The sequence below is a fragment of the Hipposideros armiger genome, unplaced genomic scaffold (genome assembly GCF_001890085.2).
Source record: "Hipposideros armiger isolate ML-2016 unplaced genomic scaffold, ASM189008v1 scaffold_27, whole genome shotgun sequence".
In the NCBI taxonomy this organism is placed as follows: Eukaryota; Metazoa; Chordata; class Mammalia; order Chiroptera; family Hipposideridae; genus Hipposideros; species Hipposideros armiger.
This window is the reverse complement of record NW_017731377.1, coordinates 80689-86520: the sequence shown is the minus strand read 5'-3', so window position 1 is coordinate 86520 and position 5832 is coordinate 80689.

Here is a 5832-nt window from a genome sequence, read left to right as displayed (position 1 = left end):
CAGGTTGAGCTGTTGTTCAGCATCTTAGCTGTGGAGGGCAGTGTCACTGGCCCTCATATGTGGGATCCGAACCGGGGCCCTCTGGCGTCCCAAGACAGTTCTTAACCATCGCGCCACTCGGCCAGCCCTATAATCATCTTTTTGAAGTGTTTTGTGCTTCATGTGATGGTTTTAAAAACATGTTCATAAATTCTTTGATGTCCCTCTTTTGACAAGAGGGATCTAATTCCTCTCTCTTTAAATGTGGGCTGGACTCAGCAAGTCAATTCTAAGGAATAGAATGAAGCAGAAGGGATGGGGTGCAACTTTGGAAAGCAGGTCATATAAAGGGGCTCCAGCTTCCATTGTGGCTGCTCTTCCCTTCTGTGTCACTTGCTCTGTTGTGTCTCGAGAACATTCTTGGAAGCAGATCCTCCAGCCCATCAAACCGTCACATGACCACAGCCCTGGCCAACATCTTTGCTAGAATCCCATGAGAGACCCAGAGCCAGAACCACCCAGTCAAGCCACTACTGGGTACTGACCTCCAGAAACTGTGTTAGATGATAAATGTTTGTCATCTTAAGTTTTGAAGTAATATTTTTTATAGCAATAGATAACAAATGCACTGTTTCCCCTTGAATTCTATATTATCTGGCATAATATTGCTACCATTATTTTTGTGTCTATATTGGTCTATCCTAGTTTTAAGTTTCTGAGTAATTTGCTTAGATATGCCTATAGTAAAATAGTGAGGTGAGATTTGTCAGATGTTGTTTTTAATAGAAAAATTTAAAACGTACTTCTACTGTCACTCTGTTTTATGTGTTTTACACTTTTTTGTTTCACACACACCCCATATTTTGCTCTGTAAAATGTATTTTCTTTGCATTTTTCCCTCTAGAAATGGGTAAGTACTTATGTTATTTTTAGTTTTAGTAGTTATCTTTAATTTTATTAGAAAACATAACTAATACTCCCCAACTCATTTTATGAAATTTGCATTACAGATCAAAACTGAGAGGGACACTGTAAGAAAGATAACTATACACCAATTTTATGGAAAACCGAAGATGCTAAACAAAGGTCGTAAACAAGCAGTGAATCATAGTTTAAAGCATTTAAACACATTACATAACCAGGTTAAGCTTATTTCAAGAATTTATTTCAGGCCTTTTTTTAAGTTCAAAAATCAGTCAATTATTTCATCACATTAACAAGAGAAGAAAGTAAGTCATCATCTCAATAGATGCAGAAAAGTCATCTGATAAAATTCAAGAACCATCCTTTAAAAAATTCTTTGAAAGCTAGGAATAGAAGAAAACTTTCTGAATCTGAATGGGTATGTACAAAAAACTTAGAGAAAATAATATACATAATAGTGAAATGTTGAAATTGTTTCCCTTGAAATCAGAAACAAAATAAGGATATCCACAATCGCATTTATTCACTATCTTTTTGGAGACTCTAGCCAATGGATTAAGGCAAAACAAAGAAATAAAAAGTACAAGGATTGAAAAGAAAAAGATAAGTGTCATTATTTGCAGATGAAATGATTATTTGTGTAGGTAAATCAAAACAATCTACATATAAGTTGTTATTAATAAATGAGTCTAGTATCACACTACCTGATATCAAATTATACTACAAGGCCATAGTAATCAGAGTCCAGAGTGCTAACCATTACACGATGGAACCGCCACCAAGGCCATAGTAATCGAAACAGTATGGTACTGGCATAAAAACAGACACATAGATCAATGGAACAGAATAGAGAGCTCAGAAATAAATCCATGCCTATATGGTCATTTAATATATGACAAAGGAAGCACAAATCCTCACTGGAGTAAAGACAGTCTATTTAATAAATGGTGCTGGGAAAACTGGACCACCTTCTTACACATATACAATAAACTCAGAATGGATTAGACTTAAATGTAAGACCTGAAACCGTAAAGCTCCAAGAAGAAAATATAAGAAGTAAATTCTCAGACATTACCCTTAGTAATATTTCTACTGATATATCTCCTTGGGCAAGGGAAACAAAATAAAAAATAAACAAATGGGACCACATCAAACTAGAAAATTTTTTCACAGCAAATGAAACCATCAACAGAACAAAAACACATCCTACTGAATGGGAGAAAGAAAATATTTGCCAATGATACATCTGATAATGGGGTTAACATCCAAAATTTATAGAATATTCATACAACTCAACACCAAAAACTCCCTCAAACAATCCGATTACAAAATGGGCAGAGGAAGGTCCGGCCAAGTGGCTCAGTTGATTAAGAGCTCGCTCAAGAGTTTGAGCTCTGAGCAACAGCAGTTCAATGCCTGGCCCGAGCTGAACTGCTGCTGAGCTGCCAACAGGTGGCAGGATGGCTCAGCTAAAAATAAATAAATAAATAAAAATTTTAAAAAATGGGTAGAGGACCTGAATAGACATTTCTCCAAAGAGGACAGACAGATGGCCAATAGACATATGAAAAGATACTTAACGTCATTAATCATCAGAGAAATGCAAATAAAAACTACAATAAGATACCACCTCATTCCTGTCACAATGGCTATCATCAATAAATCAACAAACAATAAGTGTTGGCAAGGATGTGGAGAAAAGGGAACCCTCATACACTGTTGGTAGGATTGCAAATTGGTGCAGCCACTATGGAAAACAGTATGTAGGTTCCTCAAAAAAATTAAAAATAGAACTACCTTATGACCCAGTGATTCCACTCCTGGGTATTTATCCAAAGACATCCAAAACACTAATTTGAAAAATATATGCACCCTAATGTTTATTGCGGTGCTATTCACAATAGCCAAGATATGGACACAACCAAAATATCCATCTATAGATGACTGGATAAAGAAACTATGGTACATTTATACAATGGTGTATTACTCTGCCATAAAAAAAAGAATGAAATCTTACCATTTGCAACAACATGGATGAACCTAGAGGATAGTGTGCTAAGTGAAATAAGTCAGACTGAGAAAGACAAATACCATATGATCTCACTTATATGTGGAATCTAAAGAACAGAATAAACAAACAAAACAGAAATAGACTCAGAGATACAGAAGACAAACTCATGGTGGCTAGATAGGAGGGGGATGGGTAAGAAAGGTGAAGGGATTAGGGAGTACAAATTGGTAGTTACAAAATAGTCACAGGGATGTGAAATACAATATGGGGAATATAGTCATTAATGTTGTAAAGACTATGTAGGGTGTCAGATGGGTACTAGACTTATTGGGGAAGATCACCATAGATTATATAAATGCCTAACCACTGTGAGATACACCTGAAAATAATATAAAATAATATATATGTTTATGGGATGTGAAGTACAGCATTGGGAATATAGTCAGTGATATTGTAATAGCTATATACAGTGTCAGATGAGTAGCTGACTTGTTGAGGTTATTACTTTGCAATGGGTGTAAATATCTAATTATTATGTTGTTTTGTATACCTGAAACTAATAAAAATGAATAAATAAGTAATAAAATAGATAAAAATATGTTCATTAAAAATGGACAAATTGAATTCATCATTGAGTAAATTAATAAATATTCACAAACTGCTTATATGAACAAAACTTAAAAAAATAAATGAGTCTAGCAAAAAACTACAATATAAAATTCAACAAAAGGTATTTTCAGGGCCGGCCGAGTGGCGCGGTGGTTAAGAACTGTCTTGGGACGCCAGAGGGCCCTGGTTCGGATCCCACATATGAGGGCCAGTGACACTGCCCTCCACAGCTAAGATGCTGAACAACAGTTCAACCTGGAGCTGGGCTGCCGTCAGTCGCTGGCGACGGCGTAGGCTGCAGCCCCTGTGGCAGTGGGTTGCATGGGCTACCGTATGTAGCCAGCAGCCAGCGTGAGCGGCCAGCAGCCGCAGTGAGCGGCCGTCCAGAAGCCGGCAACTGATCTGCCTCACCCGGGAAGAGCACAATGATGGTGCCAACTTGGGCCAGTGAAGCAACGTCCTCCACAACTAGACTGAAGAACAAAACGACAGCAACTTGTCTGTTCCCCTTCCCCCAATTCCCCAATAAAAATCTTTGTTAAAAAAAAGGTATTTTCAATAAAATATTTTTCAATAACATTGAAAATTATAATGTTTAGGAATAAATTGAATAATATTTGCAAGACTCTACACAGAAAATTAACAAACATTTTTGAAAAAAATTAAAGAAGGCCCAAATAAATGAGAGATATACTGTGTTCATGTATTGTAATATTCAATATTCCTAAGATGTCATTTTTTTCCAATTGGTCTATAGATGAAACACAATCCCAGTCAAAATTCCACATGGATTACAAAAATAATATTGGGTAGATTGTACATCCAAATGTAAAAAGCAAATGAACACTTCTAGAAGATAAAATACGTAAAGATTGTCATGACATGGGTTAGGGAAATAAAGCACATGTGAAAGCTAACTATAATGAAGAAACTGATGAACAGGACTACATCCAGAATTAGAAGCTCTGTTCATCAAAAGGAGTCAATAAGAAAGTAATGGGGGGAGAAATCCAAGATGGCGGAGTAGATAAACACTGTACCTGCATCCTTCTGTGAACACATTAAAATTACAACTAAATTACAGAACCATCAACCTGGACAACCATCTGAAGTCTAGCCAAACAGAAATCCTATAACTAAAAATATAAAGAAAAAGCCACACTGAGATTGGTAGGAGGGATGGAGACATGGAACAGGCCCCAAACCTCCCTGTGGTGGTTGAGAATTAGGAGGGATACTTCGGCCGTGGAGGTTCCCCACGAAGGAGCCAGGGACCCCAGCCCTCCACACCAGGCTCTCCAGCCTGGAGTACTGGTGCCAGGAAGAGGAGTCCCCACAACATTTGGCTGTGAAAAATAGTGGGGATTCCAACCATTCGGGTGGGCCAGAAGGCTGTGGGGAAACCCAGACGTCCTCTTAAATGGCGCGCGCAGGTACTCACCTTGGGCTCCAGTGGAGGGACGGTGACTCAGGGGGCCTGGGAGACATACAGGGCAGACTGAGGAGCCTGGCTTCAGGGGAAGACTGGAGGACAGTCGGCATTTTCCGGGTGAGGGGTCCTCTTCGGGTGTAGCAGGTCGGTGGGCACCATCTTTCCTATGTTGAGCCCGCCCCCACACAGGCCAAATCTGAATCTGATTGGCCTGGTGAGCTCTGCTGCTCCGCCCTGCTGACTCAGCTGAGACCAAGTCCCATCCAATTGGAGCACCACTGGAGGCACTTTCTCAGCAAGCAGCCAGCCCCTCCCGCATTGCACTTTTTCTAGGAAAGCTATAAGAGTCCACGGGCCCAATGTGGGCAGCTACTGGCCTCGACGTGCTCTGAGACTTTTGCTGGGTCACTCCAGGCCCAGCACTGGCACTGAACCACAGTCTACATTAACCTGGTGACCACTCTTCCCACTCTAGTGACTCCCAGAGACCCTGCCTCACTTAACTCGCGTACCACACAAGGCTTTATCAGTAGCTGAAATAAGGGAGCTGGCAGGTGGCTTCAGGCCTCGGGGGTCCTGGATTTTTGTGGAGTTACCCCAGGCCTGTTACTGGTGGCAGCTGTCCTCAGTTTGCAGCGTGGCCTCTTCCATATGCCTCTGGGTTTAGCACAGGCAGCAAACAACTGTGGATTGCTTTGTAGCTCCTAAGAGGTAGTCCCTGGTGGGTCACAGGCAGTGGATGACCTGGGCCTGCACTGGAGCCCCGTCCAAGAGGCCCCAGAACCAACATACTTGGAGATTGGCTTCAGACCACAGCAGAGCACCATGCAATTATCCCCAAAGGTGGCAAACACAAAGGGTGTCTCAACAGGCACCA